At 44.5% G+C, this 25,254-nt stretch overlaps 1 long non-coding RNA gene, 1 other non-coding gene and 1 pseudogene across 2 annotated transcripts; 2 read left to right on the forward strand and 1 right to left on the reverse strand.

Annotated features, from left to right (window-relative positions):
• Positions 1-8,439: 8,439 nt before the first annotated feature.
• On the forward strand, positions 8,440-12,863 carry LOC115619200. The gene is made up of 3 exons (XR_003994952.1): positions 8,440-8,532; positions 12,706-12,708; positions 12,842-12,863. It is a non-coding gene; the product is annotated as an uncharacterized LOC115619200 (long non-coding RNA).
• Positions 12,864-13,444: 581 nt separating this feature from the next.
• On the reverse strand, positions 13,445-13,517 carry TRNAK-CUU. Its single transcript has one exon. It is a non-coding gene; the product is annotated as a tRNA-Lys (tRNA).
• A 354-nt stretch (positions 13,518-13,871) lies between these two features.
• LOC115619305 lies at positions 13,872-13,990 on the forward strand (annotated as a pseudogene).
• Positions 13,991-25,254: the final 11,264 nt, after the last annotated feature.

The raw sequence follows: 25,254 nt of genomic DNA on the forward strand, positions 1-25,254 counted from the left end.
GTAACTAAGGTATAACACAAAACTACTACTACCACCACCACTAATAATAATGATAAGGGAAATAACAAGGGCAGAGAATATAAAACTAAAAGGGGGAAAAGGAAAAGAAAACAATAAACACAAGTGATGAACAATACAATTGCTCACCATCCACCAACTGATACCCAGCCAAACCCAAGCAGCGATCTGGGCCTTCCGGGTAACTCCCTCCAGTTTATATACTGGGCATGACGTGCTGTGGTATGGAATACCCCTTTGGCTAGTTTGGGTCAGGTGTCCTGTCTCTGCTTCCTCCCAGCTTCCTGTGCCCTTCTTCACTGGCAGAGCATGAGACTGAAAAGTCCTTGATCGGAGTAAGCATTACTCAGCAACAACTAAAAACATCAGTGTGTTATCAGCACTGTTCTCAGACTAAAGTCAAAAACACAGCACTACACCAGCTACTAAGAAGGAGAAAAACAACTGTTACAGCTGAACCCAGAACACCTATACAGCAAGTACTAATGGTATAAAAAGCTCCTACATGAAACAGGAAATATTTTAAAGCCAGCACAGATGCCAGGCAGTCATGATGTGAAGCAAAAGTCAGTAGAGAATATGACCTATTTGATATTATATTCCTCTCACATTGTTATAATTCAGGAATAACTCCTCTGAACTCTGGCTTATTATACTGATGAAAATGAGGTGTAAGCCAGAGAATAAGATCCTCGATTAATCACAAGAAGTTTTTTTTCACTCTGAAATACTTAGTTGTCTTCAGCATGATGGTTTCCTCAATGTATTCATTGTGCTTGAATTGGTCATGCTGCTTTGCATCATGTCTCAGAAGGTGGTTTTTAACAGCAATATTCATTGTATTGTAGACATTAGAAAAAGTTTGTTGTGCATTTCCATATGTTTATAAGAGAGGCAAAAGTTACTTCATGCCACAGCAGCAGAAGGATTCATAATGTGAAGGCTAAATGAGTTTTAATGGATACTTGTCATTTGCTCCAATCTGTAACAAAAACTCCTGAGAAAAAAGAAAAAGTAGGTACAGAAACATAGTGCTACAATCCGAAGTGCTACATTACTGACATTTAATGTAACAGTGCTTTCCTAAGCTGTTTTCTAAATATTACTACCGTTCCAAATGTTAACCCTTACATGGCTTGTCTCCACTTTCATATGAATGGGGATACATTGTATTGAGTTAGAGGCTTTCTTAATGCTTACTCCTCAGAACAATTCTGCAAAACATTGTTGGACCTCTACTATCCCTCATGAGAAGAGACACACATTTTTGACCAAGCAATTAGCAGGTCCTTTGGGATTCCCCATGCATGTCGAGCCATATGATCCTGACACCACCATTCAACTTACATTTACCAAATGCTACCGTATTGCATAAGCTGCGAACACATGAAAGTTGTCCACTGTGTCTAGAAAATCCCACTTAAATTGGCATAGAAACAAAGGTAGAGTTTGGCTATATTTTGACCATAAAGACAGCTACGTCTAGTGTGGGACACAAAAGTGATTTAGGAGCTGTTTAATGCACATACAACTGTAAAAACTGGAGTATTTATTTCCAAGTAGGTTTCATTTTGAAAAATTAAGCAACGCTGTATTAAAATATAGAAAGAAAAGAATGTACATTGTTCACATCAGGGAAACTCACTGAGTTAGACCAACAAGGTCTCAGCCCCTCTAAGCAATCCATTTGTTGTCTACTTCACACTCTTCCCCCCCAGTTCTCTTCCCCATCCCACTGGGCACTGGGGAGGAGCGAGCAAACAGCCGTGTGGTGCTTAGTTGCCAGCTGGGGTTAAATCATGACACCCTTCCACACCAAATGCTGAGATACAACATAAAATCCTCATACAGCCTCCAAGCCAACCTTCAGATCATATGTTCCAGATGGATTCAAGGACATGAGCTATTTCTTTATCCGTAGAAGGTAAGATACAGCTGGGTAGTTCTCCCTTGTTTTGTATTGAAGTGTTTGAACAATTATAGATCTTAAGCCTTAGGAAACAGAAGTCAGTTCTCTATTTTGAGACCATGTTCAATGCAGACAAGCATGTAAACTAAACAAAGGAATGTTTTTAGACACTGTCTCTTTTAGAGCTAGGCATAAGCTCTAGGTTAGGAGAGCAGTTTAGGTGCTGTTAACACAAAAAGAATCATAGAATTACAGACTAGTTTGGGTTGGAAGGGACCTTTGTCCCATGGACCTCGACCGAGCAGGGGCCGATGGTCACGAGCTAGAAGGTAGGGAAGCCAAGCAGCTGGGATCACTTGCTAGGGAAGGGGGAACTTATAAAGCGATTGCGATAGAGAAACAAGCCCTCAGCCTTTGGAGGCGGCTCTTAGCAACTGTGAAGAAAAGGTTTCCCTACAAGGACGATGTTATGTGTCACTCAGGCAAGTGGACCACGGAGCTGAAAGGAAGCTCGAGAAACGGAGATGAAAGGAAGCTCAAGAAACAGAGCTGAAAGGAAGCTTGAGGTGCACCATAATTACCATTCTGCAGGACAGAAGGTAAGCGGCTGAGAATGCAATGGGGAACACCATCACAGTTACCCTGAGATCAGCAGCGCAGTCTGGAAGTAATGTGCAGTCTGCTTGAAACTCAGCATCGGCCTGTATCGGGTACTCAACTTGTGACTTTGTTAGAATAGATCCATGATAAAGTGCCTGATTTTCCAGGTGGCTGCACTTTCCAAATCCCCACTTGGCAAATTGTTGATAAATGGCTGCATGATGCTGCTTCAAACGGGGACCCCACAGCAGGGAAGCATTTGGCAACCTGGTGGCAGATCCTGGCCACTCTTCGCCAGGTACAGACTAGCGCTGCCGCTGATGCCATCATGTCTAGATGCTGTCATGTCTATGGAAGCTACTGATGCTTGTGAGGGGGTAAAATCTCCTGAAGCCTCATCACCAGCTGCCCCCCCCCACGCCCCCTTCTGTCTCCCCGTCTGTGCCTCCTTTGTCATCGCAGTCCTTGCCACCAATCATGACAATCCTCGCAGCGCAAGCGCCTCTATCAGAAACAGCTGAGTTGGGTGATGACCCTGATAACCCTGATGATCCTAATGACCCTACGGACCCCTTTGATCCTAGTTTTGTAGATCCGGAGAAGGAGCCGGGCTTGTTTCCTTCCCCTGCTGAGTTACAGACATTTACAGGGAAGCAGAGGTGGGGTCCGGAAGACCGATGGCAGGACTGCAGGAGGGAAGCTCTTAAGCGAGGGGACATGGGGGTAGCGGTGGCATGCCCAGTTGTCTGGGCACCAGGCTCCCTCAAAGACATGTTAACTAAAAAAAAAAAAATAAAAAAAAAAAATGGGGGAACCAGGATCAAGACTCCCCACAAGGTAGACTATGGAAAGCAGCATTTATCTTGTACTTTTTAAATTGTAATGGCTAGCTCAGTCAGTAGAGCAGTTGCGGGGCCTTGCACATTTGATAAAACTAATGAGCAGATATATGGACATGGAGGAGGCTGAGCAAGAGTGTGATTGTGTCTGTGTTATTTAAACATGGGTGCGAGAATTTTGATGGGATGTGTTGCATGAATCTAAGCGACCACTCAAATCGATTCATAAGAGTATCCAAAAATTGAAAGATTTAAACAAAGACTTGCAGCTAAATCAGGGGTGGGATGCTTTTGGTCTGTCTTCATGGCTCAGGAATTTTGGACCGTGGGTCAAAAATATTGCAGGGTTTATTTTAATAGCTCTAATTGCTGTATTAATGATTGCCTTATGTCTTCCTTGTCTTTTTTCTTGTGTTCAACAATCAATTGAACAAAGTGTGAATCAGGTTATGGTTACACAGTTATATGCGAACCTTGCCCTTTCACAGATAAATAAAGAAGGGGAAGATGTGGGAGAGGATGGAAACTATTTGATTATTTCCAAAGAGAAGTAACTGCTTGGCTGGAGAAGAAAGAGTTAAAGAAGAAACAAAGTACATTGTGCAATCAAGCAGAGCAACCCAGCTGGACAGGAGCAGGAGAACAGAAAGATAAGGAACTGGTTATTTTGGAACTGTTTGTGAAACAACGAAGAAAGTTGAAAAAACAAAACTGTAAACCAGGAACTAAACATGATATGATAAAAGAGCTTGGTATAAGAGTTAGAGCAATAGGCTACAGACAGCTTTTGCTAGAATGGTATAAAAGCTAGGGCAATAGGCAATAAAGTGATTTGCTGCATGAAGATGCTCTGAGCCCATGCCTTTCATATGCCACAGTGGAGGAGAGGGACAACCGGGTTTACTGGACTGTGTGGATCAGATGGCCTGGCACATCAGTCCCACAGGAGTACAAGGCTCAAGAAGATACCATCGCACAGTGTACCCTGATGCGATCAAACTCTCAAGTGGTGGAACGTGTATTTCTGGAATGACAGGAGGATCCCAAGAGTTGACTGTACTGGAGGCTGAAATCAGCCTGACTGGGAAGGAGTGCCAAAAGCACCCCATTATGCCTGGTCCAGGGGCTCCATGCATCTTTGGCATAGACTATCTCAGGAGAGGGTACTTCAAAGACCCAAAAGGGTACTGATGGGCTTTTGGTATAGGTGGCTGGGAGACAGAGAAAATTAAGCAGCTGTCCACCTTGCCTGGTCTCTCAGAGGATCCTTCTGTTGTGGGATTGCTGAAGGTCAAAGAACGACGAGTGCCAATCGCGGCCACAACAGTGCACCAGCAGCAATACTGCACCAACCGAGACTCCCTGATTCCCATCCATAAGCTGATCCGTAGGCTGGAGAGACAAGGAGCGATCAGCAGGACCCGCTCACCCTTTAATAGCCCCATATGGCCAGTGCAAAAGTCTAAGGGAGAGTGGAGACTAACAGTAGACTATCGTGGCCTGAACGAAGTCACACCACCATTGAGTGCTGCCATACCGGACATGCTAGAACTTCAATATGAACTGGAGTCAAAGGCAGCCAAGTGGGATGCCACAATTGATATTGCCAATGCATTCTTCTCAATCCCTTTGGCAGCAGAGCGCAGGCCACGGTTCGCTTTTACTTGGAGGGGCGTCCAGTACACTTGGAACCAACTGCCCCAGGGGTGGAAACACAGCCCCACCATCTGACATGGACTGAAACAGACTGCACTGGAACAGGGGCAAGCTCCAGAACACCTGCAATACATTGATGACATCATCGTGTGGGGTGATACAGAGGAAGAAGTTTTTGAGAAAGGGAGGAAGATAATCCAAATCCTGCTGAAGGCCGGTTTTGCCATAAAACAGAGTAAGGTCAAGGGACCTGCACAGGAGATTCAATTTTTGGGAATAAAATGGCAAGATGGACGCCGCCAGATCCCCACAGACGTGATCAACAAGACAACAGCAATGTCTCCACCAACTAACAAGAAAGAAACAAACCCAGTCTTTCTTAGGTGTTGTGGGGTTCTGGAGAATGCACATCCCAAATTACAGTCTGATTGTAAGCCCTCTCTACCACGTGACCCGGAAGAAGAATAATTTCAAATGGGGCCCTGAGCAACAACAAGCCTTTGAACAAATTAACTGAGAAATAGTTCATGCAGTAGCCCTTGGACCACTCTGGCCCGGGCCAGATGTGAAAAATGACCTACACTGCAGCCGGGGAGAATGGTCCTACCTGGAGCCTCTGGCAGAAAGCTCCAGGGGAGACTCGAGGTCGACCCCTCAGCTTTTGGAGTCGGGGATACAGATGATCTGAGACCAGCTACACTCTCACTGAAAAAGAGATACTGGCAGCCTATGAAGGGGTTTGACCTGCTTCAGAAGTGAGTGGCACTGAAGCACAGCTCCTCCTGGCTCCCTGGTTGCCCTTGCTGGGCTGGATGTTCAAAGGCAGGGTCTCCTCTACACATCATGCAACTGATGCTACATGGAGTAAGTGGGCCGCACTAATTACACAACGAGCTCGAATAGGAAATCCCAGTCGTCCAGGAATTCTAGAAGTCATCATGGACTGGCCAGAGGGCAAAGATTTTGGGATGTCACCAGAAGAGGAGGTGACGCGTGCTGAAGAGGCCCCACCATATAATGAACTGTCAGAGAGTGAAAAGCAATATGCCTTGTTTACTGATGGGTCCTGCTGTATTGTGGGAAAGCATCAGAGATGGAAGGCAGCTGTGTGGAGTCCCCTGGGACAAGTTGCAGAAACTGCTGAGGGAGAGGGTGAATCGAGTCAGTTTGCAGAGGTGAAAGCCATCCAGCTGGCCTTGGACATTGCTGAACGAGAAAAATGGCCAGTACTTTACCTCTCTACTGACTCATGGATGGTGGCAAATGCCCTGTGGGGGTGGTTGCAGCAATGGAAGCAGAGCAACTGGCAACGCAGAAGTAAACCCATCTGGGCTGCTGCATTGTGGCAAGATATCGCTGCTCGGGTGCAGAACCTGGTGGTGAAGGTACGCCACGTAGATGCTCATGTACCCAAGAGTCGGGCCACTGAGGAACACCAGAACAACCAGCAAGTGGATAAAGCTGCTAAGATTGAAGTGTCTCAAATGCATTTATACTGGCAACATAAGGGTGAATTATTTTTAGCCCCATGGGCCCGTGACACCTCAGGCCATCAAGGCAGAGATGCAACATATAGTTGGGCTCGTGATTGAGGGGTGGACTTAACAATGGACACTATTGCCCAGGTTATTCACGAATGTGAAACGTGCTGCAAATAAGCAAGCCAAGCAGTTAAAGCCTCTCTGGTATGGAGGACGATGGCTGAAGTACAAGTATGGGGAGGCCTGGCAGATTGACTATATCACACTCCCACCGACCCGCCAAGGCAAGGGCCATGTGCTTACCATGGTTGAAGCAACCACCAGATAGCTGGAAACATACGCTGTGCCCCACGCCACTGTCCGGAACACTATCCTGGGCCTTGAGAAACAAGTCTTGTGGCGACACAGCACCCCAGAGAGAATTGAGTCAGACAATGGGACTCATTTCCGGAACAACCTCATAGACACTTGGGCCAATGAGCATGGCATTGAGTGGGTATATCACATCCCCTACCATGCACCTGCCTCTGGGAAAATCGAACGGTACAATGGGCTGTTAAAAACTACCCTGAGAGCAATGGGTGGTGGGACTTTCAAACACTGGGATACACATTTACCAAAAGCCACCTGGTTGGTCAACAGTAGGGGATCTGCCAACAGGGCTGGCCCGGCCCAGTCAGAACTTTTACGTACTGTGGAGAGTGATAAAGTTCCTGTGGTGCACATAAAGAATTTGTTGTGGAAGACAGTCTGGGTCATTCCTGCTTCAGGTAAAGGCAAACCCACTCGTGGGGTTGCTTTTGCTCAGGGACCTGGATATACTTGGTGGGTAATGCAGTGTTCTGGGTTCAGCTACAGCAGTCATTTTTCTCCTTCTTAGTAGCTGGTGCAGTGCTGTGCTTTTGACTTTCAGCCTGGTAACAGTTCTGATAACACCGATGGTTTTAGTTGTTGCTAATGTTTACTCTGGCCAAGGACTTTCCCAGTCTCATGCTCTGCCAGGGAGAAGGGGAAGCCAGGAGGAAGCAGAGACAGGACACCTGACCCAAACTAGTCAAAGGGGTATTCCATACCACAGCATGTGTATAAACTGGGGAGAGTCACCCGGAAGGCCCAGATTACTGCTCGGGTCAGGCTGGGTATCAGTCGGCGCGTGGTAAGCAGTTGTATTCTCTCCCCTTGCTATTTCTCTTATTGTTATTATTGGTGGTATCAGTAGTGGTTTTGTATTATACCTTAGTTTCTTGACTGCCCTTATCTCAACCTGTGGGAGTTGCATTCTTTCGATTCTCCTCCCCATCCCTCTGAGAGCAGGGGGGGGAAGAAAGGTGGGGAGTGAGTGAGCGGCTGCGTGGTTCTGAGTTACCAGCTGGGCTTAAACCACGACATGTGGGAAGTTGGGGAAGTCTCATGTGTACCCCAAGGGGATTTAATTTTGGGGGAAACAGCCAATGAACTCAGTTATATGCTGTTGCCTGTTATATAACACTTTTATAGTCCACCAGCTAGTTGTCTTCAGGTCACCAACAACTGAGCCTGACTTCCCTCTGATCATCACCCCAACAAAGAATGAACTTTGATGAAACCAGACGAGCTCAGCAGTGACCAGACCTGTTCGGTGGTGTTGTTAGCAGGCAACAATCCAACACTACACACTCTATCTCCTGCCCTGAAATACTGTTGCAAGAGGTGGAGCCTGACATTATGGACTGTATGAATTTATCAATTTTATAGGGATTGGCCCATAGACTAAGGAATCATATCTCTGTGTGTGTGTGTGTATATTTATATGAGACAAAAGCCATGGTATATTGAAATGTGTGGGATCTGAGCATGACGCGAATGGTATGGAATAAGGGGCAGATGCTGTCATGGGTTCAGCTGTAGCAGTCATTTTTTCTCCTTCTTAGTAGGTGGTGCAGTGCTGTGCTTTTGACTTTCAGCCTGGGAACGACGCTGATAACACCGATGGTTTTAGTTGTTGCTAAGTGATGTTTACTCCGATCAAGGCCTTTCTTAGTCTCATGTTGTGCCAGGGAGGAGGGGTAGTCTTGAGGAAGCAGAGATAGGACACCTGACCCAAACTAGCCAAAGGAGTATTCTGTACCACAGCATGTCATGCCTAGTATGTAAACTTGGGGGAGTTACCCGGAAGGCCCAGATCACTGCTCGGGTTGGGCTGGGTATTGGTGGGCGGGTGGTGAGCAATTGTATTCTCTGCTCTTGTTATTTCCCTTATAATTATTATAATTAGTTGTGGTAGTAGTGGTTTTTTATGGTACCTGAGTTACTGGACTGTTCTTATCTCAACCCGTGGGAGTTACATTCTTTGGATTCTCCTCCCCATCCCTCCGGGAGTGGGGGGAGGAAGAAGTGGGGGAGTGAGCGAGCGGCTGCATGGTTCTGAGTTACCGGCTGAGCTTAAACCACGAGAAATGCAATCCTTACAAGCCTCTGAAAGACACATAGGTATTATGGAAAATAGGCACGGAACTGTCCCAGAAGAGAGAATTTTTTCCCTTCTAGCAGGCTCAGCAGAGGTGCCACATCTAGCACCTTACTATCATTGGCAGTAACAAAATTGAAGTGAACGGTCAGTAAACAAATATAGACAAATACAGACAAATACACAGAATCAAGAATACAGAAATATGCTTGTAGCAAAGTAGATGCTCTAATTATTTAGCAGCAATTAAGAGGAGTGAGCTTAATTTCATGTTCTTAGACCAGCTGTCATGCTTTTGCAAAAGAATTATAAATGTCTTTGATAAGTTTATCCTATTTGTAGACAGCTCTGTGCTAGACACAGCCAGTTCAGCAATTATCAAAGATTTGGAGAATCAGTCTCTAGGACATTGTGCCTTATCAACAGTGGAAATTGCAATTGTGGAAAACACCCAGGTAGGTCCAGGTGCCATTTTCCTTCCAGAACTCCTTAATGTGAGTTATCCTTAAATAATTTCCAAGGTGTCAGGACATCCTGATTTTCAAAATCATTCAACTCCAACCAGATGAGTTTCTCCTGTAATCTTAAATCTACTCTGGGTAATTCCTTTGGATTAGGAACATTGGCTTTGATACAGCAAACCAGTGATTAATTTAGGTTTATAGAATCATAGAATCATAGAATAGTAAGGGTTGGAAAGGACCTTAAGATCATCTAGTTCCAACCTCCCTGCCATGGGCAGGGACACCTTGCCCTAAACCATGTGGTCCAAGGCTCTGTCCAACCTGGCCTTGAACACCGCCAGGGATGGAGCATCCACAACCTCCCAGGGCAACCCATTCCAGTGCTTCACCACCCTCACTGTAAAGAACTTCTTCCTTATATCCAATCTAAACTTCCCCTGTTTAAGTTTGAACCCATTGCCCCTTGTCCTACCACTACAGTCCCTAAGGAAGAGTCCCTCCCCAGCATCCTTGTAGACCCCCTTCAGATACTGGAAGGCTGCTATGAGGTCTCCACGCAGCCTTCTCTTCTCCAGGCTGAATAGCCCCAAGTCTCTCAGCCTGTCTTCATACGGGAGGTGCTCCAGCCCTCTTATCATCCTCGTGGCCCTCCTCTGGACTTGCTCCAACAGCTCCATGTCCTTTTTATGTTGAAGACACCAGAACTGTCCACAATACTCCAAGTGAGGTCTCACGAGAGCAGAGTAGAGGGGCAGGATCACCTCCTTTGACCTGCTGGTCACGCTGCTTTTGATGCAGCCCATGATACAGTTGGCTTTCTGGGCTGCAAGCGCACACTGCCAGCTCATGTTAAGCTTCTCATCAACCAACACCCCCAAGTCCTTCTCCACAGGGCTGCTCTGAATCTCTTCTCTGCCCAACCTGTAGCTGTGCCTGGGATTGCCCCGACCCAGGTGTAGGACCTTCCACTTGGCTTGGTTAAACTTCATGAGGTTGGCATCGGCCCACCTCACAAGCGTGTCAAGGTCCCTCTGGATGGCATCCCTTCCCTCCAGCGTATCAACCGAACCACACAGCTTGGTGTCGTCGGCAAACTTGCTGAGGGCGCACTCAATCCCACTGTCCATGTCGCCGACAAAGATGTTGAACAGGACCGGTCCCAACACCGATCCCTGGGGGACACCACTCGTTACAGGTTTCCAACTGGACATCGAGCCATTTACCACAACTCTTTGCATGCGGCCATCGAGCCAGTTCTTTATCCACCGAGTGGTCCATCCATCAAATTGATGTCTCTCCAATTTAGAGACAAGGATGTCATGCGGGAATAATGAATATGAATAATCCCATGAATAATGAATATGAATAATCCCATTATATTCAGCTTTTTCTTGTGCATATGCAGAAATGCACAGGTTTGTTTATGAAAAGCAGATTTACTGTGTTGCACATTGGAAAGAAAAAGGCAGCAGACCAATTTTAATTAGGTGATCAGAAATGCATCTCAGGTATATGATCTTTGAGTGGCAACTGATGAAAGTGTGTTTCATTTACATGAAGTTGTTTAAAGTCATTTACATGCCTGTGTTTTGGACATGCAAATACATGTCCAAAAGACATGTCTTTTTTTTCCCTGAAAGGCTAAACTCCACACTTTTACCTTCTTGGAAATGCCTAAAATCAGTGCTGCATTTTCACAGCTTCTAAATCCAACCATAACTGCCTGTTCAGCTCGCATTGTTTGAACAGTAACAGGAACATAGAGCTGTCTAACACACAGAATAAAGACTGATGTTCTATTTATTAGAACTCCAAAGGGAATCCCTCAGGCATGCAAAGATACAAAAGGGGTAGGAAAAGGTCACTTAAAATAAAAATCTCATTTTAAACATGGATTAGAGATTGTACTGTCTTTCCTCATAGCAAAGCAAGTAATGCAGTGAGGGAATTGAGTTGGTTGCATGACTGTATCCACATACTTTGGGAGTACAGTCATATGGGTTAAGAGGCACAGAATCTAAACAAAATCACCCAAGAAACACATTGATGTTAGCATAAATAAATGGATGTTTAAATTAGAATGAGGCCTCCATAATGGCTTTGCCTTGTTATTTTGAGGACTGATGAGGCACTGCACAGATCCCATTTGTAACAGTCACCTTTTACTTTCTCCTTGTTAGGAACTGTTCTACATCTGTGGAGTCGAAAGGGTTTATGTTTTATAAAAACAACTGACAAGCTGTATTTAATGAGGACTGTAAAGTCTAAACACAAGTGTTTGTAGCTACATTTCCATGGCAACAGCAAAAAAAAGGGTTATAATTTTCTCAGAGTTTGCTGTCCATTCTTCCTTAGACTATCTGGCATAAAAATGTTTAGTGCTTTCCATCAGTGCAGTACTGCAGAAGTATTTTTAGCTTGGTTAATTCAATTTCATATTTAAATTAATCTGAAAATGAGTTAACTTTCAGTCTGCCAAAGGATGTCAGGCAAAGCTTTCACTGGTTCGATTTTGCTTTGGCTTGTGATGATGGAAAGACTACACCATGTAACAACAAGGAAATGTGTCCCAAAGTCCTAGAAGAATTTCATTATTCCATTAGTTCATTTCAATTTCATTATTATCCTTTTGAATTTATTTGATATAAAATGCTGCTGCTTGTGGAACTATGGAGGCTTGCACTATCTCATCAGAAATCTGAATAATTATAACAATTATATATTCAAAGGATCTCAAAGCAGATTGATAAAATTATGTATACAAATCCCACAATATTGCAGGAGGCAGGCATAAATTTTTATATTTTATGATAACTGAGACAGAGATTAGTGATGGCTGGGTATTTAGGTGTTCAATCATAAATCCAGTTAAAGTCAACAGAAACCAGTTAAGAGTCATAAATAGCCTGCCTATTGATACATAGAATGAGTCTGGCAGAAATTAATCTCCAAACCCAGGATTTATTGATTTCCAGATGCCTTCTATAGCTAGTAGACCACATCTAAAAAGAATAACTGATAAAAAGGATTAAATTTTTTTGATAATAACAAATTCTGGGCTGCTAATATCAGAGAGAAGCTTCTTGGTTCATACTCAGGATAGGCAAGAAGATGGAATGATAGCACAAGAACTTCCTAATGTCCGCCCAAAGCGCAGTTTAATTTCTATGCCTACTTACTTTTAATAGCAATCTTCTGTAGCTGGAAGCAAAAATTTAATGGTGGTTTTGTGGGACCCTGTGTCCTTGTCCTGGGTTCAGCTACAGCAGTCATTTTTTCTCCTTCTTAGTAGCTGGTGCAGTGCTGTGTTTTTGACTTTCAGCCTGGGAACAACGCTGATAACGCCGATGGTTTTAGTTGTTGCTAAGTAATGTTTATTCTGACCAAGGACTTTCTCAGTCTCATGCTCTGCCAGGGAGGAGGGGAAGCCGGGAGGAAGCAGAGACAGGACACCTGACCCAAACTAGCCAAAGGGGTACTCCATACCACAGCACGTTATGCCCAGTATATAAACAGGGGGGAGTTACCCGGAAGGCCCAGATTGCTGCTTGGGACAGGATGGGTATCAGTTGGCAGGTGGTGAGCAATTGTATCCTCTCCCCTTGTTATTTCCCTTATCATTATTATTATTGGTAGTGGTGGTTTTGTATTCTACCTTAGTTACTTGACTGTTCTTATCTCAACCCATGGGAGTTACATTCTTTTGATTCTCTTCCCCATCCCTCCAGGAGGGGGGGGAGGAAGAAATGGGGGAGTGATCGAGCAGCTGCATGGTTCTGAGTTACCGGCTGGGCTTAAACCACGACAGTTCTTTGTGGTGCCCAACGTGGGGCACGAAGGGTTGAGATAATGGCAGATCTGACCAGGGTGTTTCTCATTGTATTTGTGATAAGCATTCATTGTTTCAGATTAATAGTCACTCCTCACAATGTTTATTTATTTGCTCTCAGAGTTGTTGCACTTGGTCTTGGAGTTTCAGCATGTCATACCTTACTTAAAGCCAGTATTTGCTGGTTTAGTGTTCTTTGTGGCGCCCAACGTGGGTCACGAACCCATGACCCTGGGATTAAGAGTCCCATGCTCTACTGACTGAGCTAGCCAGGCAGTGAAGAAAGATGAAGACCCAATGCACTTACTACAGGGGACAGAATCTGAACAGGAGTTATTACTACGTGAATCAGAGGAAGACGAAGAAGAAGAGGTGACCTCTCAACTCCGGACCTCGACCGAGCTGCAGAATATGCAAAAAGATTTCACCCATCTTCTAGGGGAGCACATTGTCACATGGTTGCTCCGATGCTGAGACAATGAGGCCGACGGTCACGAACTAGAAGGGAGGGAAGCCAAGCAGCTGGGATCACTTGCTAGGGAAGGAGGAATTGACAAAGCGATTGCAAAAGAGAAGTGAGCCCTCAGCCTTTGGAGGTGGCTCTTGGCAGCTGTGAAGGAAAGGATGGGACTGGGAGCCACGCCACCCTGAAAACGCCCGATCTCGTCTGATCTCGGAAGCTAAGCAGGGTCGGGCTCAGTTAGTACTTTGATGGGAGACTGCCTGGGAATCCCGGGTGCTGTAGGATTTCCACAAAGAACTGTCATGGTTTAAGCCCAGCTGGTAACTCGGAACCACTTCCTCAGCTTGTCTTCATACGGGAGGTGCTCTTAGCCCTCTTATCATCCTCGTGGCTTTCCTCTGGACTTGCTCCAACAGCTCCATGTCCTTTTTATGTTGAGGACACCAGAACTGTACACAATACTCCAAGTGAGGTCTCACAAGAGCAGAGTAGAGGGGCAAGATCACCTCCTTTGACCTGCTGGTCACGCTTCTTTTGATGCAGCCCAGGATACAGTTGGCTTTCTGGGCTGCGAGCGCACGCTGCCAGCTCATGTTCAGTTTCTCATCAACCAACACCCCCAAGTCCTTCTCCGCGGGGCTGCTCTGAATCTCTTCTCTGCCCAACCTGTAGCAGTGCCTGGGATTACCCCGACCCAGGTGTAGGACCTTGCACTTGGCTTGGTTAAACTTCATAAGGTTGACATCAGCCCACCTCACAAGCATGTCAAGGTCCCTCTGGATGGCATCCCTTCCCTCCAGCGCATCAACCGAACCACTTTTGGTCTGTCTTCATGGCTCAGGAATTTTGGACTGTGGGTCAAAAATATTGCAGGGTTTATTTTAATAGCTCTAATTGCTGTATTAATGATTGCCTTATGTCTTCCTTGTCTTTTTTCTTATGTTCAACAATCAATTGAACAAAGTGTGAATCAGGTTATGGTTACACAGTTATATGCGAACCTTGCCCTTTCGCAGATAAATAAAGAAGGAGAAGATGTGGGAGAGGATGGAAACTATTTGATTATTGCCAAAGAGAAGTAACTGCTTGGCTGGAGAAGAAAGAGTTAAAGAAGAAACAAAGTACATTGTGCAATCAAGCAGAGCAACCCAGCTGGACAGAAGCAGGAGAACAGAAAGATAAGGAACTGGTTATTTTGGAACTGTTTGTGAAACGACGAAGAAAGTTGAAAAAACAAAACTGTAAACCAGGAACTAAACATGATGTGTTAAAATAGCTTGGTATAAGAGTTAGAGCAATAGGCTACAGACAGCTTTTGCTAGAACAGTAGAAAAGCTAGAGCAATAGGCAATAAAGCGATTCGCTGCATGAAGATGCTTTGAGTCCGTGCCATAATATGCCACACTCCATGTAGCATCAGTTGCATGATGTGTAGAGGAGACCCTGCCTTTGAACATCCAGCCCAGCACAGGCAACCGGGGTGCCAGGAGGAGCTGCGCTTCAGTTCCGATCACTTCTGAGGCAGCTCGAACCCCTTCACAGGCTGCCAGTGTCTCTTTTTCAGTGGGAGTATAGCTGGCCTCGGATCCTCTGTATTCCCAACTCCAAAAGCTGAGGGGTCGACCTCGAGTCTTTCATGGAGCTTTCTACCAGAGGCTCCAGGTAGGACCATTCTCCCTGGATGCGGTATAGAGCACATTTTTCACATCTTGCCCAGTCTGGACAGGTCCAAGGGCTACTACACAACTATCTCTAACTTAATTTGTTCAAAGGCTTGTTGTTACTCAGGGCCCCATTTGAAATCATTCTTCTTCTAGGTCACGTGAAAGAGAGGGCTTACAATCGAACTGTAATTTGGGATGTGCATTCTCCAGAACCCCACAACACCTAAGAAAGATTGTGTTTGTTTCTTGTTAGTTGGTGGAGACATTGCTGTTGTCTTGTTGATCACATCTGTGGGGATCTGGTGATGTCCATCTTGCCATTTTATTCCCAAAAATTGAACCTCCTGTGCAGGTCCCTTGACCTTACTCTGTTTTATGGCAAAACCGGCCTTCAGCAGGATTTGGATTATCTTCCTCCCTTTCTCAAAAACTTCTTCTGCTGTATCACCCCACACGATAATGTCATCAATGTAGTGCAGGTGTTCTGGAGCTTGCCCCTGTTCCATTGCAGTCTGGATCAGTCCATGTCAGATGGTAGGGCTGTGTTTCCACCCCTGGGGCAGTTGGTTCCAAGTGTACTGGATGCCCCTCCAAGTGAAAGCGAACTGTGGCCTGCATTCTGCTGCCAAAGGGATTGAGAAGAATGCATTGGTAACATCATTTGTGGCATCCCACTTGGCTGCCTTTGACTCCAGTTCCTACTGAAGTTCTAGCATGTCTGTTACAGCAGCACTCAATGGTGGTGTGACTTCATTCGGGCCACGATAGTCTACTGTTAGTCTCCACTCTCCCTTAGACTTTTGCACTGGCCATATGGGGCTATTAAAGGGTGAGCGGGTCCTGCTGATCACTCCTTGGCTCTCCAGCCTATGGATCAGCTTATGGATGGGAATCAGGGAGTCTCAGTTGGTGCGATATTGCCGCCGGTGCACTGTTGTGGCCGCGATTGGCACTCGTCGTTCTTTGACCTTCAGCAATCCCACAACAGAAGGATCCTCTGAGAGACCAGGCAAGGTGGACAGCTGCTTAATTTTCTCTGTCTCCCAGCCACCTATACCAAAAGCCCATCTATACCCTTTTGGGTCTTTGAAGTACCCTCTCCTGAGATAGTCTGTGCCAAGGATGCATGGACCAGTCACAGTGGGGTGCTTTTGGCACTCCTTCCCAGTCAGGCTGATTTCAGCCTCCAGTACAGTCAACTCTTGGGATCCTCCTGTCACTCCAGAAATACAAATGGATTCCACCCCTTGAGAGCTTGACGACATCAGGGTACACTGTGCACCAGTATCTACTAGAGACTTATACTTCTGTGGGACTGATGTGCATGACGTGCTTTGGTATGGAATACCCCTTTGGCTAGTTTGGGTCAGGTGTCCTGTCTCTGCTTCCTCCCGGCTTCCCCTCGTCCCTGGCAGGGCATGAGACTGAGAAAGTCTTTGGTCAGAGTAAACATTACTTAGCAACAACTAAAAACTTTGGTGTTATCAGCATTGGTCCCAGGCTGAAAGTCAAAAACACAGCACTGCACCAGCTACTAAGAAGGAGAAAAATGACTGCCGTAGCTGAACCCAGGACAGCGTACTAGGGGGGACAGAATCTGAACAAGAGTTATGGATACTGGAGTAAGAGGAAGAGGAAGAGGAAGAAGAAGAAGAGGTGACTTCACGATCCGGGACCTGACCTAGCTGTGGAGTATGCAAAAAGATTTCACCCGTCTTCCAGGGGAGCACATCGTCACCTGGTTACTCAGATGCTGGGAAAATGGGGCCCATGGTCACGAACTAGAAGGTAGGGAAGCCAAGCAGCTGGGATCACTTGCTAGGGAAGGAGGAATTGACAAAGCAATTGAAAAAGAGAAGCGAGGCCTCAGCCTTTGGAGGTGGCTCTTGGCAGCTGTGAAGGAAAGGTTTCCCTACGAGGATGATACTATGAGTCACTCAGCCAACTGCACCACGACAGAGAGAGGCATCCAGCCCCTGTGGGAATCAGCCATTCTAGAGATGGTCTGTCATAGGTGTGGTGGAATCCACTTGTATTTCTGGAGTGACAGGAGGATCCCAAGAGTTGACTGTACTGGAGGCTGAAATCAGCCTGACTGGGAAGGAGTGCCAAAAGCACCCCATTGCTTGGAGGTACAGATGCTCCATTCATCCTTGGCATAGACTATCTCAGGAGAGGGTACTTCAAAGGCCCAAAAGGGTATAGATGGGCTTTTGGTATAGGTGGCTGGGAGACAGAGAAAATTAAGCAGCTGTCCACCTTGCCTGGTCTCTCAGAGGATCCTTCTGTTGTGGGATTGCTGAAGGTCGAAGAACAAGTGCCAATCGCAACCACAACAGTGTATCGGCTGCAATATCACACCAACCGAGACTCCCTGATCCCCATCCATAAGCTGATCCATAGACAGGAGAGCCAAGGAGTGATCAGCAGGACCCGCTCACCCTTTAATAGCCCCATATGGCCAGTGCAAATGTCTAACAGAGAGCGGAGACTAACAGTAGACTATCGTGGCCTGAACGAAGTCACACCACCATTGAGTGCTGCTGTACCGGACATGTTAGAACTTCAATATGAACTGGAGTCAAAGGCAGCCAAGTGGGATGCCACAATTGATATTGCCAATGCATTCTTCTCAATCCCTTTGGCAGCAGAATGCAGGCCACAGTTCGCTTTTACTTGGAGGGGCGTCCAGTATACTTGGAAGTGACTGCCCCAGGGGTGGAAACACAGCCTTACCATCTGCCATGGTGTCCTGGGTTCAGCTGTAACAGTTGTTCTTCCTAGTAGCTGGTGCAGTGCTGTGTTTTCGATGTTAGTCTGCGAACAATGCTGATAACACACTGATATTTTAGTCATTGCTAAGTAATGCTTATCCTGATCAAGGATTTTTCAGTCTCTTATGCTCTGCCAGTGAGGAGGGGCACAAGAAGCTGGAAGAAGAAGAGATCGGACACCTGACCCAAACTATCCAAAGGGGTATTCCATACCACAGCACGTCATGCCCAGTATATAAACTGGGGGGAGTTACCCAGAAGGCCCAGATCGCTGCTTGGGTCAGGCTGGGTATCGGTCAGCAGGTGGTGAGAAATCGTATTGTGCATCATTTTTTTTAATCGTTTTCTTTGCCCATTTTAGTTTCAATTTCTCTCCCCTTGTTATTTCCCTTATCATTATTATAATTAGTGGTAGTAATTTTGTATGGTACCTTAGTTATTGGACTGTTCTTATCTCAACCTGTGGGAGTTCCATTCTTTAGATTCTCCTCCCCATCCCTCTGGGAGTGGGGGGAGGAAGAAGTGGGGGAGTGAGCAAGCGGCTGCATGATTCTGAGTTACCGGCTGGGCTTAAACCATGGGAACTATTTATGTAGACTTGTTTTTAACAGCTTGTATTTCTTCTCAGTTTTGTGATTTCTTCTCTTATTCGTGTGTCAAGGATCTAGCCAGCAACAGAAAGTGGACTCTTGATTTATCCTTCTCTGCTTATTTAGTAAATCACTTTTCTTCTGCTGTCCCTCTCTGAAAGTGAATAGCACTGTTGGAAACCTTTGCCATTATACCAGCAATTTCTTCCAAATATTCTTGAGCTGCCTTTTCAACCAGTTATCACCCTATGTAGTTGATTCTATAGTAATGAAAACAGTTTTAAACTGCTTGTCAGTGGAGTGATTGAGGAGATAAATGCCAAACAGTTTTAATTATTAAAATGTGTTTTTCAATTAAAATACAGTATCTGAACAGATCATTAGAATGGTGTACTGTTGGGACATTGAGTGCACTTAATCCAGATTGGAGGTGCAAGGGAAAACACACAGTCTTGGACAAGCTTTGTTCTCTCCAACTATCTCCTGTATTACAGGTAGTAAGAAAGAAACAGGGACAAGAAAATAATTCACTGTCTGTATCCTGCTGAAGTTGCAGATAACTTACCAAATACAGAGGCAACTGCTCAGCAGCAAAAGAGAAACTTAAGAGTTTTTGTTCTTGGCACAAGGCAAAAGATAGCTTTCATGTACATGTCAGATTAACAAAATTGCTTTTCCTAAAAATGGAGAACAGTTGGCATGGAGAATCATTTAGAGTAAGGTAGCAAAATAGCATCAGTGAGAATGCACGGAGCAACCTGAACATAAGGCTGCTAGAAAGCCAGTGCTATAATATGCAACTCTCTGAAAAATAGTGGTTTGGTTTTTGTTTTGTTTTGGGGTTTGGTGTTTTGGTTTGGTTTGATTTGGGTTGGGTTTTTTTTCCTAAATATATAAGCACATATCTAAATATTCCTTAGCTTTTTGGGAATTAAGTGGGAAAACATTTTCTTTTAATCTTGTTTTGGAATGTGGACATTGGGAAGCTTAGGATGAGTTGACAAGTCAGGCAATTAGTGAAATGCTATGAATGCCCCTCTAATTTTATAGATGCATAGATTATAAAATCAAAAAGCACTATTCCAATCATTAATCTGATGGTGCTCTAATTCCTTATGAACAGCTGCAGACTAATCAGGGAGGATAAGGGAATACAGTTTGTCAAATTAGCAAAGTTTCCTGTCAGTATACTGGTGCAGTTTTGGACATGCATTATATATGTATAGACCAATATTTAACTTACCCACTTTAAAAGGTGTTCAAAGGACAAAGCTGCACAATGATTGGTTGTGTGGATGTGTTCCAAGAACTTCTACCTGTAATTACAGTTATGGTGAGATCCTAATAGGATCACTCATTAGGAAAGGGAACAACATGATTTCTTTCCCACCCTTGCCTACACATTGTGGACCAGCGAGTCCTAGGAACTCTACTGGTCTACTTGGTCCACACCATCTGACTCCATCAGTGCATTTCCTAGAGACTCTTCTTGAGTCCTCTTCCCTTCCTCAGGATGGGTGAATGGCCTAGCTGTACTATTTGCAATTAGATATGATTGGAAAACCTCTTTGGGTTTTAATTTCTCTTTTTATAATTTTATCTCTTCAGTGTTTGCTATTTCCCAGAGATGATGCCTAGTTGACGTAACAGGAAAAAAGGGTTTTCTAAAATTTTTCTAATGATACCAATCTTCAAAAAACAAAATCCCTCCCTGTGTTCTCACTGAGCTTCCAGAATGCTGGAAGGCAAATTTTATTCATAAATGATTTTCTCTGAAGATGATATTAAAAATTAAGATCTAAAGCCTGTGGGCTGCTCTACAGTGACAAATAAAAATGACCTTGAAGAAGAATTGCATTAGTGGGGGTCCTGGGTTCAGCTGTAGCGGTCATTTTTGTCCTCCTTAGTAGCTGGTGCAATGCTGCGTTTTCGACTTTAGTCTGAGAACAAAACTGATAACACACTGATGTTTTTAGTTGTTGCTAAGTAATGTTTACCCCGACCAAGGACTTTCTCAGTCTTATGCTCTGCCAGGGAGGAGGGAAAGCTGGGAGGAAGCAGAGACAGGACACCTGACCCAAACTAGCCAAAGGGGTATTCCATACCACAGCAGGTCATGCCCAGTATATAAACTGGGTGGAGTTACCTGGAAGGCCCAGATCACTGCTTGGGTCAGGCTGGGTATTGGTCGGTGGGTGGTGAGCAATTGTATTCTCTCCCCTTGTTATTTCCCTTATCATTATTATTGGTGGAAGCAGTAGTAGTTTTGTATTATATCTTAGTTACTGGATTGTTCTTATCTCAACCCGTGGGATTCACATTCTTTCGATTCTCCTCCCCATCCCTCCAGGAGCAGGAGGAGGAAGAAGGGAGGGAGTTCTGAGTTACTGACTGGTTCTGAGTTACCAGCTGGGCTTAAACCACAACACTGTGTGAGCCTGATCCAAAATGCTAGTAATGATGAATCCCTTTTACCATCTAGCACAAGGGTAATTTATAAGTGTTCAACTTCTGGCATAACTTGGGTCTCTGACTGAATGCTGAAAGAATATTTCTATGCTGAGAGTTGAAGTTCACAGATATATTTATCATTTCCCTATAGATTTTGAGGAGTCTAACAGAGCTATTTTTTCCTCCTATGAAGCATTTGCCTAACTTTTTTGATTGAGGGTAAGTTTTTATAAGTGCAGATGTTTGCAGACAATATATGAACTAAAATTCAACATTTAATTGTTTCAAGTTGTTCACCTTCTTCTAACAGTGTCTAGTAGTATCCCATATTAGGGTTAAACCTTCATTCTCAGAACTTAAACTTGGCTGCTAAACATAAACTTGAGCCTAATCCAAGCTCTTGCTTCAAAAATATTAGTTTATACAGCTGACTGTGCTAAGTGGGGATGGAAAGTTGTTATTGCTGAAGAAGTTCCCTACTATTTTAAAGCGACTTTACCAGCTATTTCTTTGCTGTATCTCTCACTGTCACATTGCTGGTCATAGCTAAAAATACATGGAATATTTTTTCCTTTCTTCCCAGAGCAGTAGGCAAGAGCAGTGAGATGGTTAGGGGTTTTCACAGCTGACATTCTGTATATCCATTCACATATTTGGCTAAGAACAAGGTTGAAGAAGAAACATGGGCAAAAATAATCCACAAAAATTAAGCTGAAGATAAAACAAATTAAGAATTTACTAATAAAGTTATAATAGAGCACCAAGAAGACTGTATGTTCCCCCCAAAAGAGGGAGATGCACCCACATCACCTCATGTGACAGTCATATGGCAGCTACTTTCCTCCTCCTCCTCCACTAGGGTGCAAGTTGATCTATCCTTACCCATTCTTTAGAGTTTGATCCATCTACAGCTGTTAATAGAATCATAGAATTGTTTAGGTTGGAAAAGACCTTTAAGATCATTGAGTCCAATCATTAACCCACCACTGCCAAATCCACCACTAAATCACATCCCTATACTCAAATCTTCACTTGTGCTTGATTATCCTCCCTCATGGATTTCCAGAATGCAAAGAAAGCAAAACTGAATTTAGCTGCCAGCTCAGGATTTCCTACTCTGAATATTCCAAAACACTTCCACACATTTTCTTCTACTCTATTCTCAAAATTGGTGAAGGAGGTGTAACTATCTTGCTGCATGTTAATAATGATGAAAAAAAAAGCTAGAAAGTTTTGGTCAATATTAATAATTTTTAATATTAAGACTTTCTCAAGTGGGACCTGCTTCAGTTAAGAGCTACAGCTCTACATAACAGACTGTTGGCCTGAGTCTCATTGCAGAACTGGAATTTAATCTTCAGGTTTTTAGACAAGAAAGTGCTTCCACAAAGCATCATAGAATGGTTTGGGTTGGAAGGGACCTTAAAGCTCATCTAGTTCCAACCCCCTGCCACAGGGACACCTTCCACTAGACCAGGTTGCTCAAAGCCCCGTCCAACCTGGCCTTGAACACTACCAGGGATGGGACAGCCACAGCTTCTCTGGGCAACCTGTGCCAGTGCCTCACCACCCTCACAGGGGAGAACTGCCTAATATCTAATGTAAATCCCCCCCCTTGTCCTATCTCTACATGCTCTTATAAAAAAACCCCTCTCCAGATTTCTTGCAGACCCCCTTTATGTACTGGAAGCTGCTTTAGGGTCTCCCTGTAGCCTTCTCTTCTCCAGGCTGAACAAGCCCAACTCCCTCAGCCTGTCTCCATAGGAGAGGTACTCCAGCCCTCGGATCATCTCCATGCCCCTTCTCTGGATTGGCTCTAATGGCCCACATCCTTCTTGGGTTGGGGGGCCCAGAGCTGAATGCAGTACTCGAATGAGGCAATGTGATCTCGTGCTCTTCCTATTTAATGTATCTGTCCATGACAGGCTCACCTCTCCTTTGGAGGAAGGGGTGCTTTGGTCTCTTGATGTCAGTGACTATTTGTCTGCGTACTAAGGACAGACAATGCACAGAAGCAGCTGGGAGGACAGAAGGCAAGCCCTACAGTGATTCTGCAGTAATTTTGGCATGACTGTTGGTACCACTGGAACGATAGGAATGTAATTGCCTGTAAAACCAAAAATCTATTTTTCCATCAGAAAACCTACATCCCTTATTTTACAGCTAATAATATTTCATTGCTGATAATGTCTACATCCAGTTCTGTCTATTTCCCCTTTACATCCTTAATTTAAGAAATATTTCAATGGAAAAGAGTGAGGACTTTTATAAATAATTCAGGTTAAAATTTATAAGCAACTTTAAATATATATTTTTTTAATTTTATTCCCCCAGCAGGTTTCCTTATACTAATTATCGTTGTTCATTTGGTCTTCTTGGGAGAAAATAAAAAGCTCATGAGACAACGCTGTTACAGTCCATGTGTCGTGGTTTAAGCCCAGCCAGTAACTCAGAACCACGCAGCTGCTCGCTCACACCCTCCCGCTTCTTCCCCCCCACTCCCAGAGGGATGGGAAGGAGAATCGAAAGAATGTAAATCCCATGGGTTGAGATAAGAACAGTCCAGTAACTAAGGTATAATACAAAACTACTACAACTACTACTAATAATCATAATGATAAGGGAAATAACAAGGGAGAGAATATAAAACTAAAAGGGGAAAGGAAGAACAAACAATAAGCACAAGTGATGCACAATGCAATTGCTCACCACCTGCCGAGCGATAAACAGCCTGACCCTAGCAGCCATCTGGCCTTCTGTGTGATTCCCCCCAGTTTATATACTGGGCATGACATGCTGTGGTATGGAATACCCCTTTGGCTAGTTTGGGTCAGGCGTCCTGTCTCTGCTTTCTCCCAGCTTCTTGTGCCCCTCCTCACTGGCAGAGCATGAGAGACTGAAAAGTCCTTGATCGGAGTAAGCATTACTTAGCAACGACTAAAAACATCGGTGTGTTATCAGCATTGTTCTCAGGCTAAAGTTGAAAACACAGCACTGCACCAGCTACTAAGGAGAAAAATAACTGCTACAGCTGAACCCAGGACACAGTTCAGAGTATGCTTTGGCAAAATGAGGTAGTTAATTTTACTAACATGCTTGTGAATGGATGGACAAGAAAAACTGTTCTGTATTCACTTCAGTATGTAAGTGTGTTATTGGGACATGCAAAACTAAAAAGCCAAACTCAAAGTTAGATATCATCAGGAAATTTCCTTAAGGCAAGAAAGCCATGATTAGAACTGTAATTATGTGTCATCCTAGTTTGAAAGTTTGAGTTGGTTTTTAAGGTAACAAGGTAAAAGCCAGAAAGAGCCTGAGTCTGGGTGTTAGTGTTTACACCATTTTCAGTACAAGAAATGCAACTCTTTTCTCTTCAGGGGTCAGATCCCAGAAAGTACAAAAGTGAAGGTTTCACTGCTCCCATTTAAGTCAAAGGTAAGGCTCCTCTCAATTTGGATGAAAGCATACTTAGGCCAGAGAGAAGCAGCATGAAGTAGAAGTTAGTCTGGTTTCCATGGCAGCCTAATTACGTAGAATTTGTTCCCCCTTTTCCCACATAAGGTACCTAATATTAGAAAAATAGCCTTGTGCCCCGATGAGAAAAGTAGCATTCTTGTATCTGGTAGTACAATAGAACATCCTGATCACATTGTCTATGGATAATTCACTGTATTTCTCCATTGTATGACTGGCTACATTCTTAAACAACCACTACTGCTAAAAAAGATTTCATCCCCATTTCCTCAAACTGGAATTTATCCTCCCTAACCCTTGGCTCTTGCTTCTAGTTATCAACTGACAAGATGTCCTGGGTTCAGCTATAGCAGTCATTTTTCTCCTGCTTAGTAGCTGGTGCAGTGCTGTGTTTTTTAACTTTCAGCCTGGGAACAACGCTGATAACACTGATGTTTTTAGTTGTTGCTAAGTAATGTTTATTCCAACCAAGGACTTTCTCAGTCTCATGCTTTGCCAGGGAGGAGGGGAAGCCGGGAGGAAGCAGAGACAGGACACCTGACCCAAACTAGCCAAAGGGGTATTCCATACCACAGCACGTCATGCCCAGTATATAA

This window comes from Strigops habroptila, chromosome W (genome assembly GCF_004027225.2).
Source record: "Strigops habroptila isolate Jane chromosome W, bStrHab1.2.pri, whole genome shotgun sequence".
NCBI classification, from domain to species: domain Eukaryota; kingdom Metazoa; phylum Chordata; class Aves; order Psittaciformes; family Psittacidae; genus Strigops; species Strigops habroptila.